Genomic DNA, 14,979 nt, shown 5'->3' on the forward strand with positions numbered 1-14,979 from the left:
GGTGCTTGTTTGAGCGGCTGGAGCAGGAAGAGAAGAGATTGAAAAAGCACGATGGCCATTGGATGGACATCCAATAGTCACTGCTTGTGCGTCAACCTTTTTTTAGGAAAGCCTCAAATCTATGGAAAAGAAGATACAGCCCATCTGCCATTATTTCTAATAATTTTTAGACCATTTGCTAATTCTTAAGGTTTTTTTGGAGCCCATATTCTTTTTGTTAGCATTACAGCCCATATTGTGGCCACGGTTAAAAAATTATACGAAATTTTGCATATTTCGGTGCAGTCCGAACTATTTTTAATCCCGAAATTTTGACTCACATTCAAACTGATTTTAAAAATAAATGTATATCAATATAAAATCCAACAAATTCTCCACGCATAAAAATTAATGTAATTTAAAATCTTGAAATGAAAAAAAAGATATTTGAAACTTATTGCGAGTTTGATGTGTTTTAAAAATGTACATCCCATTTCTCATTACTGATGGGCCATTTTCTCGGCCAGCCGAATGAAAACTCTCCTCTTCTTGAAAGATTTGCAGCCCAACAGGACTGACAAAGCGACTTACTTGGCAAATCACAAAAAAACTGGGTTGTGGCCGTGGACCCAGCTATCATCCTCTCCACATACAGTACTCTTCCGATGGAAGTCGTTCCTTGACCATGTTGACCACGCCACGCGGAGAGCACCACGGCGGTGGACGATGGCGAGGCCTAGGAAGGCAACGACGCGGAGCCGGGGAAGACGCGGCAGTGGAAGCCCGCGCAGAGAGGAGTATGAGGGTTCACTGGTTCGGCTCCGGTGTGAGGCTGCCGTCGCCGCAGGGCCTGGCCAGCGGTGGGAATAGTAGGGGGCGGTGAGGCCTCCGCGACAGCATAGCCGGCCACGGCAGGCAGGAGCATGCGGCACGACCGGCGCTGCTTTGGGCGGCTGGAGCAAGAAGACCAGAGGTTGAAGAAGCACTACGGCCGTTGGATGGACATCGTACGGTCACTGGAGCTAGAATCGTTCATATGGACTAAGTTGACAAAGCCCTCCGTCCCCGTCAACTTTGTTGGCCCAAAAGTCATCCTCCCACTATGGTGGGTCCCAGCTAGCAGGGGGTATTCATTTTTTTGTGCGTAATAAGGAGGCACTTCCTTGTGTGTGAAGATATAGCTGGTGGGTCCGACATGTCAGCGGGGGGAACATTTTTTTTTTGCGAAATACAGAGGCCCTTCCGGTGGGTCCCAGCTGTCAGGTGGAGGAATCATTATTTTGCGCGTACATTCCATGGCCGATGGATGTCGTTCGTTGACCAAGTTGACCAGGCCATGCCGAGAGCGCCATGGCGGTGGACGACGACGAGGCCTAGGAAGGGAACGACACGGAGTCGGGGAAGACTCGGCAATGGTTGCCCACGCGGTGGGGAGTACGAGGGTTTACTGGTCCGGCTGCCGTTGCTGGAAAATAACAGGAGGTGTGGGTGAGTAGAGGAATGGCCTGGCCAGCAATGAAGTAGGGTGGGGCGGTGCGGCCTGTGCGGCAGCACAGCCGGCCACGGGAGACGGGAGCAGGCAGTCCCACAGGAGCTGGTTTGGGCGGCTGGAGCAAGAAGATCAAATATTGAAGAAGCAGCACGGCCGTTGGATTAACATCCAACGGTCACTGCTGCTAGAATCGTTTGTGGACTAAGTTGACAAAGCCAAAGTACACGTCAACCTATTAGAGCCACAAGTCAGCCTCCAAATCTGTCCCAAACAGCATACAGCCCGAAATTTCTAGCCAGATTCAAATTAATTTTAAATCTAAATATACCTTAATTTAAATTCAATGAAATTTTACGCGCACAAAAACAATGAAATTTAAAATATCAAAATCCGAAAGAAAACAGTATTTTGGAACTAATTGTCTATTTGCTATATTTTTTCATTTTACAGCCCATTTATTATTACTTATAGCCCATTTCTTATTACTTATAGCGCATTTTCTGGGCAAAATGCATCCCTCCTCATCTTGAAAGATTTCCGGCCTAGCAGGGTGTAGAAAAGCAAGTAGGCCTACGTTGGTTCTTCTCCAAAAAACAAAATAGCTGGCTAGCAATTTTCAGAAAGGAAAAAAACAAACTGGGCTGGTCATGTGCTAAACATATGAAATAAAAGTCTGGGCTAGACGGGCCACGGGTCCCGCCCTGAAAAAACTAAATTACTGCGCGCGCTGCTGGGTCCCTACTGTCATCCTCACCATGTACAGTCATCTCCTTATTCCTCTCGGTTGTTGACCATGTTGACAACACCGGAGGGCGGTGCCGTGGCAAGCGAACCAAGGCGGAGGACGATGGTGAGGTCTCGGATGGGAACGAACAGGAGCCGAGGCAGATCGCAGCCAGCCATGGGAGGCGGGAGCAGGCGGTCCCGCCGGCGCTAGTTTGGCTTTGGCGGCTCGAGGAAGAAGAGACTGAAAAAACGCGACAGACATTAAATGTCAATCCAACGATCAAGGTTGGCACAATCGTTTGTTGACTAAGCGGACACCAAGTAGCATACTTTTTTATATATAAGAAGAAAACTGCGAGGAAAATGCGTTCGTCTGCCGTCCTCCTCACAGGGAACGTTCGCCACATAAGTGACTAGCACCCTTGGTTTTCAACCGAGAGGTCTTGGGTTCGAGTCCCAGGAACTCTCAATTTTTTCCACCTTCCTTCCTTGCAAAAAAAGGGAAAGAAAATCAAAGACTTGGGAAGGCGTATAGAACAAGCTAGTGTACCAGTAAAGAGACGTTGCCGAGTTTTAGAAAAAAGAAAGATGTGCTCCTGTAGCTGGTTCGAATCCAAACCTAGACTATGAGTATATATGGTGCTATGCTACACTGCAAGTAATGAAACTCACATATCCAACGTTCGCTTCTCCTCTTCTATACTTACTCTGCCTAGCATCAGAAGCTCTGGCCGCAACAACCATGTCCGCTGGTTGCTCGGCCACCTGCTCTTTAGCAGGCAACAACCAGATATGCGCCAAGTCGCAACCTGTACCATTGCCTGTGGGTCTCATCACACCCTCGCCTGCACGCGCACCGCAGCCGATTTCTCATCACAACCTGCTGCCATTGGTGTGGTGCCACTGCTACAAATCACGCAGAGTCATCCGTCGTGTCTCAACCACAATCTGCAACCCTGGCCGAGTCTTCTACAAATGCCCGAATCATGGGGTAATAATATGTTTAAGTGTTGTTCTGTTGCTTTTAGTTGCTGATTTTTTTAATAGTTTGGTTGATGATCTACCAATTTGATTCGTGCAGAAAAGGGAAGATTCGTGTGATTTGTATTTCTGGGAAGTTGCTCATGTGGGGGAATGCAACTACGCTGATTATTTGGTTAGTCGAGGAATCCCAACACCAGCAAGTTGGGGTGTTGGACAAGTAACTGAAGGAACGGCAGAAGAGGAAGATGCAGAGCAAAAGGTTAAAGATGCAGTTCCTTTGATCATGGCCAAGCAACAATTCTGAACGGCCTTGACAGCAGTGAGGAGATGAAAGAGCTTGTGAAGATAATGGACAAAATCGATGTGCTCTGTAGGATGATTGTCTCTTTATTTGTAGTGTATGTAGCACTCGTGATGTATTCAGTGGCTACGACATGAGCACTTTGCTGGAAACTAGTAATGAATGAAACCTGTGTAGCAGGCTGGCGTAGTGTTGTGAACATCTAATGATTTCTATTAACGGAAATCAGGAGGTATCCCCTTTTTCTCATATAAATAAATAAATAGCAGAGGCCTTGTCGGGTCAGCTTTGTTCTCATTCGAAGATGTCGAGCAAATTGCAGTCCAACAGCAAACTATGTCATCAAATTCAAGGTTCACAGCCAAATATGAGTACAACTAAACAACAATGTCATCATGTTTTAGTTGTCATACAATCACCAAACACAAATCAGCATACATAACAAGTGATGTTCTCACAGCAAAATACTAAATGACATATTCATCAGGTTTCAGTTGTCATAACAAACACAATTTCACATAGTAGATAAAAAAATGTCTTCTGACAGGCAAATACGACAAAAGCAATGTAATCATCATCCGTAGTAGCAGCGTCAACATCTTTGCCATGTGTATCAGTCTGAATTGTAATTCCCCATGGTGTCATCTTCTTCTTCCTCCTCAACGTCCTCGAACGTTGGCTTCTTCTTGATCAACTCTTGTATGTCCACATCACGATAGGAAATCTTTTCACCGGCGTCATTGACGTGATGGTTCTCAAAGATATTAGGAACATCTGTGTTATCTTGTACATCAGGAGTAGTGTAAGCATCATCTTGTTGTGCAACTTCATTAAACGAATTCCTCTGCTCAAACCTTTGTAATACTCTCCAGTCATCGCTACATGCAAATGTGCCTTCCAAGAAAAATATCTGTGTTGCTTGATTTGCCAAAATAAAAGGCTCATTGGTCTCGTACGCCGCCTTGACATTGATGGATTTGAAATAATTATCAGCTCTGGGTTTTGCGATCCTGGAAAACAGGTTATACCAACGACAGCACAACAGAACCACACACCGATGATCCTCAAAACTGGAGATATACTGCAACTGAATAATGTCTGTTATGTTAGCATACATTTCAGTTGTCTCTTTGTCATACGTATCCGTGCTCATGATGGCACTGTTTTGTGTCTTCCTGCCTTCGTCTCGTGCAAGGGTGTTGTAGCGCACATCTCCAACAACGCAAGATTCATAATGTCTTACCCGAGTATCAGGACCCATTGCTAGTGAGTAAAGGGCATCATCAACTGCCTGCCCATCCTCCCGCATCTTCTTAACCTATGGTTAGAAAATAGACAAGTTGATCATCTTAAGTACTCAATATATTAAAAAAAAGATAGTGCACTTCAAAAGCTTACATGGTTCTTGAACCATTTCGCAAATCCTGCCATAACCAGTTTGTCAGTGTTTCTTGGATTTTGCGGCAGTAACTCCTCTTTGTAGGTGCTGCACAACATAGTGATCGCGTCAAACATCTAAATATATAAGAATGTGCTGCAAGTTTAGTAGATTACGATGTATAAGCTGCAGTACTGCACTTACTTGATATAAGGTAGTATCTCAGGACAGTTATTCAACACATACCAAACCATTTTGTCCAAATCTTTAGGTTTGTCCTCTTGTCGACTCTTCCCTGTAACTCGAACAGAATAATCGAAAACATTGAGCCCGAAATTGTCTTCACCCACCTCTTTACTAAGCTGATCAGCTGTTTCAATGTATTTTGAGCAGAATGTCAACACTTCCGTAGCAATGTAGGCCTCTGCAATGGAACCCTCGGGTCTACCTCTGTTCCTAACATAGCCCTTGAAAGTGCCTAGCCGCCTTTCAATAGGGTACATCCAGCCATACTGTACTGGACCTCTAAGTAGTGCCTCATCAGGTAGATGAACAGCCAAATGCACCATCACATCAAAGAAAGCCGGAGGATATATCTTCTCAAGGTCGCATAGGATAGTTGGTATCTTGTCTCTAAGATGCTCCAAAGCATCTATCCTGATATTCCTACTGCAGAGTTCCCTCAAGAATTGTCCCAACTCTGCAACTGCTCTGTATAAGTCAGGGCGGCCCAATCCTCTAAGGATAACAGGTAAAACCCTTTGAAGTAGGATGTGGCAGTCATGAGTTTTCAACCCTTGTACCTTGTTTCCATCTGCACTAACTCTCCTTTCAGGGTTGGAAGGAAATCCATGTGGGAATCTCACACGTGATAGGACCTTGCAGAATTCTTTTCTTTTTACCTTGTCCAAGGCGTACACAGCTGGTGCCATATCCTGTGGTTTACCTTCATCTTGCACCTGCAAATCCTTTCTGATACCCAGGTGTGTCAAATCACTCCTAGATTTTAAGGTATCTTTCGTCTTGCCTTCAATATTAAGAAGTGTGCCGATAATGCTGTCACATATATTTTTCTCGATGCGCATCACATCAAGATTATGCCGCGGATCCAAATCTTTCCAATACTCCAAGTCCCACAAAGTGGACCTGCGGGTATACAATAATCTCTCTTCTATCCTGCCACACTTCCATTTCCCGCTACCATTACCAGGATGGTTTCCTGGTGTAATTTGCCTGACCTTCTCTAATTCCACTTGCAACTCATCGGCGGTGATCCTCTTTGGCGCATCACGGTTTTCATGCTTTGCATTGAACACATGTCTTCGGTATTTTCTAGTATGCGGCTTGTCCTTGGCAAGGAAACGGCGGTGTCCAATGTAACAGATCTTGCTAAGTATTGCGTATGACAGCGGATTCCTGTCACAGCAAACACATGCATTGTAACCATGTGTCGTTGGATAGCCAAGATGATGCAACCAGACAAGCTTGCACCCATGTTTTCAAGTCTGCTTTGCGACAGTATCGGTATAACTTGAGGAAAACTCACTTTGAAGGCAAGGCTAACAGTGAACTTGCCCAAACATCTCCAGTGGAAAATATATCTGATGTAGACTGGAGAGGCCTCGTTAAACACTGGTCCGATCCGAAGTATCAGGTACATTATATATATGTCATCAGAGCACATGTTGAAGTCCTATTTACGCATGTGCCTCACAAATCTATCTTCTTGTAGGTGAACTGTTCAAAGAACAAGGCCAACCGTACGAAAGTGAAATTCCGACAGACGACAGGATCTCGTAGTTATATTGCACACTGCGAGGCTCTTGTAATTAGCTGTTGTTTCACTCTTTTCGCTGTACCATATTATCAGATCTATATTGACTTGTTCCAAATGCAGAGGAAAGCCTGCAAGGACCAAAAAGTACCTAAACCAAATGTTGTGCAAATCTTCAAGGACTGTCACACCAGCAAGAAGAAGGGCATGACTACACCAGTCAAAGCCGCTGTTGTAAGTCCTTAATCCTCATGCCTTTTAACTACTACTTACTCTGACTTGTGCCTTGAACTGCATGGTTTGCAGCCAATGTCTATTACTCTTTTTAATTTTATACACAATTGTCTTAGCGTATCATTGCACCTTACAAGGTTTAAAAGAGAGGAGTGATGTTCCTTTGATCTTGACCCGTAATCTAGTTCCGTGCTGGACTTGCCCACACAACGTTACAATTTCCTGTTTGTCTGTTCTCAGTTGTTTTGTGATATGAATGACATCATACTATGCTTACCGTATTATAAACGTTGTCTCTTTATGCTTAGCCCTCAATACAATGTGAAGAAATATACAATACATTAGCGATGGTACATGGTCATATGTTTGGAACCTAGTTTTATTATGTACTTTGCAATAAAATACAACTAATATTTTACATGGGTTCACCAGAATAAGTTCTATATATAGACCAAAGCTATTTTGTTTGGTTTTGCTGCCTCCTTAATATCTTCTATTCTGGTACTACTAATGTAAAACCTCAACTTTTCAGCGAGCTATGAAAAAAATGGTGGAACCGCCACCTTCTGAAGGTGGCGAGGCAACTATAACCGCAATGTCAGCTCTTGCTGCAGTGGTTCAGTACCTATCCACTAACAGTGCCAAAAGCACGTTCCTCCGTAACACTAGGTTGGTTGTTAAGGCAATATCGTCCAAACTGCCTCATGATCAAGATATGCAAGCTCAAAGCAATGTTGTATCTATGCTCCAGACACAAGTCCATTCCCTAACAGAGACCCTTTGTGAAACAAGGAGAAACATTGCTCAATGTCGTCAAGATATGCATGGTTTTGAAACCAGACTATTAGACATTTGCTATGTTGTTCAGGAGCCTAGGGGAAATGAAGGCGAGGGTTATGGTGATCCATCGGACAATACAGCATGAAAACTTAACAGTCAGGTCAAAAGAACTGAGCTTCTGAACTTCTGGTGGTGCATTTATCTGCTAGACTGTTAAGTTTTATGCCAACCTTCCTTTTGTTATATAGTTGTAATTTGTTTTGGTGCGATAAAAAATTTATTCTTAACGTGCAGCTACCACCTGAAGAAAACAACAAGCCATTTTTGTATAGTGTAGGGTGTTCCCTATATTTGCACTGGTGGTGATCTTTGATGCCGAGTGGATGTAATCTGTGCAATCGCCTTAATAGCCTAGCGTTAGTTTCGGCCTTATTTATTTCCTAGTCTTCTTTTTCCCTAGTTTGCTAGTGGCTGCAACTACCATGGGCCATATACGGGCCGTAGGATCCATGGGTCTCCTACGGGCCGTCGATAAATGGGCCTGTAATCGGTGTGCCTCGGGCCGTCCGATAAATGGGTCTAGATGGGCCATAATCGGGCGTAATTGGTATCGGCCCAGCACGGTAACAGGCCGTTAACAGGCCGTAGGACAGAAAAGGCTTAATTCTGTCACAGGCTTATGGGTCGTTAATGGGCCAGAATATAGGACGGGATAGAAACGGCGCAACGGGTTAACAGGCCAGAAACGGGCCGACTCTTGCCATGGGCAGAATTTGGCCCATTAGGGTAACAGGCCAGTAACAGGCCAACTCTTGCCATGGGCCGAATTTGGCCCATTAGTGGAACAGGCCAGCAACAGGCCGACTCTTGCCATGGGCCGAATTTGGCCCATTAGGGGAACAGGCCAGTAACGGGCCGGAAGTAATCGAGGGCCGAAAAGGAGCCCAAGAACGTATGGGCCGTCAATAGGCCGAAAGCTAACACGGACTGGAAATGGCCCATGTAAATCATGGGCCGTTAATGGGTATAAACAAAATTACTGTTCATTATGGGCTAGAGTCACCGTGGGCCTGTAATGGGCCGAAAGATACGAAGGCCTCATATGGGCCGAAAGACGTCGTGGGCCATACATGGGCCGAAAGTGAAATGGGCTGGTATTATATTCAATGGCCCACATGACGTTGTTGGGCCGATTTCCTTTAGGGCCTAACGGGACGTAAAATGGGCTATTTGCGAAGAGACCATTAACAGGCTTTTCATGGGCCAGCCCGTTAACTTTTGACCAAGTCAAATGGGCCGGCTTTGTAAGCTAAATGGGCCACTATTGGGTCGTGCCACGTGTTGACATATCATAGGTGCCTATCTGACCCACTGACGAGCTGACACGTGTTTCGTCCGGGCAATAAGAATTTTACACATGGAAATTTCCCATCGGTTGGGGCTGTTAACGGGTTATCGGATCCAAAACCTGACCCGATAGCTTAACGTGTTCTGTTACGGTGGATGCCACGTGTTGCTCACCCTTGACGAAAGCACTTCTGTGACGCGCGATTTATCGTCATGGAAGTGGACACTTACGTGATGATAATTTTGGTAATGTCATGGAACACTTCTACGACAGCACATGTATGACTATCTTGATTCTGTCATAAATTTGTCATGGATGTACATGCATGACAAAAAACACGACCTACTGTGTCAAACACGTATCATCACGGAAGTGTATTTTTTTGTAGTGTTACTATTGAAATGCACGCATGTGTTATAGTGCTATCCGCGGATGACATACCTAGGATGATAAGGTAGGAGAATCATTTCTTTGTCCCTGTTGCTGACCAAGAATTCTTTGATGTACTGACTCGCATATTGACGGTTGGCGTCGTTGATTGACAAGACGCCCTCATGCATGTAGTATGGGTCCGCGACTGCAAGACCGGTGACTTGCTCTCTGCGCAGCGCATACAGGCGAACGAACGTAAAATCAAGTGTCCTCATTTGAAACATTTGGAATATGTAATCAAACCACAGGAAGAAGAGGTTTGCGGGGTATGTGTGGACATACATCTTGCAACTGCTCGACACATGAACCGTACAAACTGGGTATCCTGGATCATCCGAGGCGAGGAGGCTTCTCTCTGTCGAAAGCACATGGTCATGGAGTCTCCTGAGATCCCCTGCTATGGCAGCTAGTGCATTCACTGGTACCATTGGCTCTCCCGCGACATGGATTAATGGCGCATGTTTCATCGGTACACGGTCAACCTTGGTCGAAGGCGGGTAGCTTCTAGAACCAACATTGCCAGCTTTATAGGATTTTCTCGCCGCCGGTCTCTTCCGCTGCTTCTTCTTGGTGGTCTCAGGTGCTGGTGGGTCTGTCAGACCCTCCCTGAGCACCACCCCTAGTGTTGTCGGGCTCAGCATTGGATGACTCTGGCTAATTAGTTGAGCTTGGGTGGAGCCGGCATCTGGAGGCATGTCATGCGAGGATTGCATGAACAAAGACTTCTTGCACTCCCGAGGATGTTCCGTCTCTGGTACATGCATCTCATATTCATATGGTTGACTCATTGTTACTTCGTTGTCAAAGGAAGTATTGAAATACTGGTTAGGGTCATCGGCCTCCTCCATGTCATGATCCATATCCTCTTCCATGGGGCATATGGCATCATCTGCCGGAACGGTTGGCCCTCCTTCCTCATGTCTCTCGATCTCAGCAAGCAGCACAGACGATTATTGTACTTGTGTAGGTGGTGTTGTGGTCATACCTTCCTGAGGTCCCGTTGGTGTGCTCCCGGCCACCTTGACACGAAGAAGATATTTCGGCCACAGGATTGGCCAAATTTTGCATTGGCCAAGCTGTGTGGGGGTCTCGTCATCCTCTCCATCGGTTTGTATCAGATGAGGGAAACCCTCGTAGCCCACATTCACACTCGCCACGGAGACCCTTAAGGCGTTATCAGGCATCTGCAGACGGTGAAACAATCGATCCTTAGGCTTGACTATAGTACCCTTCCCAACATCCACCAACCCGCCCTTCATGTGGTTAAGGAGGGTGCACGGAGTGGAGTCGGCCTACAAAGACATATATGTGCGCCATCGGAGATCCAAAAAGAACGACAACTGAAGATTAATTAAGTAGTTGAGTTAATGAAGGTGCGACGCGTATTTACCATGAGGGCGTCGAGCTCAGCCAATGCCGACGACCCGACATTCAAGCCAGAGACAGAGCTAGGGCTGCTGTGAGAGCTGGGTCCAGGAGCAGGTGCTGGAGGAGGTGCGGGTGTGGTTGCCATACTAGGTGCGGTGTTCATTGAGTTGCTCCCGGTGAAGCTAGGCATGGGAAAATCACTTGGTGGCGCGTTTGGATTTTGTTGCACCCATGTGACCACTGTTGGAATCAAGCTTGTAAAGGTAGCCACCATATCATCTCTACAGGCAGCGATTATCTCAGCTTTGGTCTTAGCTTTTGCTTTCTCCATCGCCCGCACCACCTTCTCGTCGATAGTCACTTGACTGAACTTCTTTCTCTGTCTTTTGTCCTCGGGGTCCTTGTTATAATAGTACTTCCATGTGGCGCCATCCCCGGCGCCGTGCACACGTCCATATTGCGGCCGCTGGCCGGGCGGGTGTCCCATCATTATGTTCATGGCCCGGTTGAAAGGAGTGTCCCACTTGTACTTTGCCGACGACTGAGTCGATTGAGTCGACGAGTCGCCTTCGGTCGCAAGCTTGTGTTGCTCTCTCTGCAAAATTGACCATTAATCATTTACAAATGTGACTAGAATGTAGTAGACTTCATTGATTAGAAGCTAATATGTAAGGTGGTAAAAGGATAATTACCAGTATTCTCATGAATTTCCTAGTGGGCCCGTCGGTGAAGAAAATCTTTTTTGGGGGTCCCAAGAGAATCGGGCCCTGATGAAGTCGTGCTCCTGCTGGTTGGTGAACTCAGCCAATGGGTCTGGGATCCCGTGACGTTCATGTTCTGCATCCTCCTTAGCCCACACGAGCCTCTTTCTCGTGTAACCACGACTTCCAAGGCGGTGGTTCCCCATGTTCTTTGCCTGCAGCTGCTTGCCTCTCTCCGACTTGGCCTTGGCAGCTTCTTCATTGCAACTCTCCTTGATCTTTTCAAAGTCCTCTATTGTAATTTTTGGATTGTTTGCAACAATCTCGACATAGGTTTCATGGTCTACTTCAATCACCCTTTTCACCCTAGTTTTCCAAGCGCTCAATGCATTGCTGAACTTCCCTAGGGCTTTGTTGTTGATTTTTTTCATGGCATCATCACCCCATGGGTCGACATCGTCATTCTGACCGGGGAACTAGAATCTTGCGTGCAACCTAGTTAGGAGCAGCTTCTTCAAATTTTCATTCTTCCATATTTTCGTGGTGGTGATGTTAGCTATATCCCACAGGATGCATGCTAGTTGGTTGCCGTAACACGCTGCCACTTCCCGCGGCTCTATTGGCTCGAAATCGCCAGGGTGCACCGCCGTGACCACCAGTCTTCCGGTGCCGAGCTCATTTGGGCGTCGTGTCCCCTTTTCCTTCTTTCTCTCACTGGCTTGGGAGGTCCCACCTTCTGTGTTGTAGTTAGGAACATCATCAGCGCCAGTCTTAGTGCCGGTGTCGTTGGTGGCATCAGTGTCGGCGCCGGCTCCACCACCGTTGTCATCCGTCATGACAAGGGGGTCCTGACACCCATCTTGCTATCTCTCATGATCTGCCAGAATGTCTAAGTAGGCGTGTGCTCGAACTAATTGGGACTGAGAACCTCCGGCCTCATCGGTGTCGGTCATGTTTCACTACAAAAAAAGACACATCTGTGACATTTTGGGCTGAACGAAATTTTTTCCGTCATACCTATGACACTTCTATGACGATAATTGTGACAAAACCTGGTATCATCATAGATGTGGTGGGGTCCTACTTCTATGACAAAAAATCATGATAGAAAATGGGTTTTTCATCCTGGGCGGGCCGGATACGCAGCTGCATGACATTCTTTGGGCCGTCCATGACGAAAAAAACCTTGGTAGAAGCGAGGGCGAGGAAAATATCGGGGTGTTCTCGGTTACGATGGGTGGTCGGGATCGAGCGATGCGCGTTTCTCTTGTACACGCACGTGCGTGGGTGCGAGGCGTTGGGCTCTAACTGAACCCGAGCGAGGCGTTGGGCTCTAACTGAACCCGAGCGATTGCACTGCAGGCTACGCGTTACTGAACCCGAGAGATCGATCGATGGCTGTTAACTGAACCCGATTGAGCGATTCCTTCGCTACTGCTGCTAACTGAAGCCGATCGATGCTGCCTCTAGATGAACAGTGAGAGTTGCTGGGGGGTTTGGATGAACAGTTCCTGGTGGGGGTGGATGAACAGGACCCCAAGGTGTTGCCTCTGGATGAACAGGACCCTGATTGATCGAGCCGGTTGGGGCTGGATGAACAGGACCCCGTGGAAGGCTGGATGAACACGACCATCCCGTGGAGGGCAGGATGAACATTAGACGGTGGAGGGTTGGATGAACAGTAGCCCGTGGAGGGGTGGTTGTACAGGAGCCCATGGAGAGGGCTGGTTGAACAGTAGCTGGTGGAGTAGCGCGCGGTGGAGGCTGGATGAACAGGAGCTCGTGGATGAACAGTCGCAGGTGGAGGCTGGAGGAGGTCGACGGTGGATGAACAGTTTCCCGTGGAGGCTGGAGGGGGTCGACGGTGGAGATGAACAGTATCCCGTGGAGTCCCATTTCGCGGTACGCCACACCCCTCCCGATGAACAGGACCCCCGTTTCGATCGTAGCGCTCCAACACAAGTTAGTTTCCTCTGTTTTGCGGTACGCCACAACCCACCCGATCAATAGGACCCCCGTTTTGACAGTAGGAGGTCCGTTTCCTCCATTTTGCGGTACGCCAGACCCCTCCCGATGAACAGGATCCCGTTTTGACTGTGGCTGGTTGAACACAAGGCCGGTTCCTCCGTTCTGCGGTACGCCATTCCTCGTTTCCATCAGCTGTTCCATCCAAGCCCTCCTGATGAACACGAGGACGCATTCCGTTCCGACCCAGTCGGTTGGCTCCCTATGAACACGGTGACGACGCAGTTTCTCCGTTCTGACCCAGCCATGTACACGAGCCCTGACCATACGTATGCGCGAGTAGGCGTTCGAGACCCTGCCCGTATGTACGTATGTGGCCCTATTTTCTTTGTTGCACACTGGCCGCTGTACGTACATGTACATGCTACGTGTGCACCTCTACTACGACACGTGTGCCCCTCTACATCGACCGGTATGTACGTACACATTCGTGACCAGAATGACAATGCTACGTATGCTTCGACCAGGTGGGTCCCGACTGTCAGGAACTTCCTTGCCTGCAAAGATGTAGCTGGTGGGTCCTAGCAGTCAGGGGGAGAATCATTTTTTTACCCGGACGCACTTCCTTGCGGCGAAGATGTAGCTGGTAGGTCCCAGCAGTCAGGGGGAAACATTTTTTCGCGAAATACAGTTGCCTGTCTGGTGGGTTCCTGCTGTCAGGTAGAGGAATAATTGTTTGCGTGTAATAAGGTGGCACTTCCTTGCGGCCGCCGTGGACCCAGCTTCAGCCTCTCCACGTATAGTACTCTTCCGATGGAAGTCATTCATTGACCACGTTGACCACGCCACGCCGAGAGCACCAGGGCGGTGGACGACGGCGAGGCCTAGGAAGGGGACGACACGGAGCCAGGGAAGATGCGGTAGTGGAAGCCCGCGCGAAGAGGAGTACGAGGGTTCACTGGTTCGGCTGTGGTGTGAGGCTGCCGTTGCCGGAGGGCTTGGCTAGCGGTGGGGATAGTAGGGGGCGGTGAGGCCTCTGCGGTAGCACAGCCGGCCACGGGAGGCAGGAGCATGCAGCACGACCGGCGCTGCTTTGGGCGACTGAAACAAGAAGACAAGAGGTTGAAGAAGCACTACGGCCATTGGATGGACATCGTACGGTCACTGGAGCTAGAATCGTTCATATTGACTAAGTTGACAAAGCACTCCGTCCCCGTCAACTTAGTAGGCCCACAAGTCAGCCTCCCACCAAGGTGGGTCCCAACTAGCAGGGGGGTATTCATTTTTTTGCGCATAATAAGGAGGCACCTCCGGTGGGTCCGAGCTGACAGCGGGGGGAACATTTTTTTCATGAAATATGTTGGCCCGTCCGGTGGGTCCCAGCAATTAGGGGGGAAATGTTTTTTTCACCAAATACGATGGCCCGTCCGGTGGGTCCCTGCTGTCAGGTGGAGGAATAATTATTTTCCGCACAATAAGGAGGCACTTCCTTGCGGCTGTCGTGGACCCAGCTGTCA

The sequence above is a fragment of the Triticum urartu genome, chromosome 3A (genome assembly GCF_056163025.1).
Source record: "Triticum urartu cultivar PI428250 chromosome 3A, HENAU_Tu73, whole genome shotgun sequence".
NCBI lineage: Eukaryota > Viridiplantae > Streptophyta > Magnoliopsida > Poales > Poaceae > Triticum > Triticum urartu.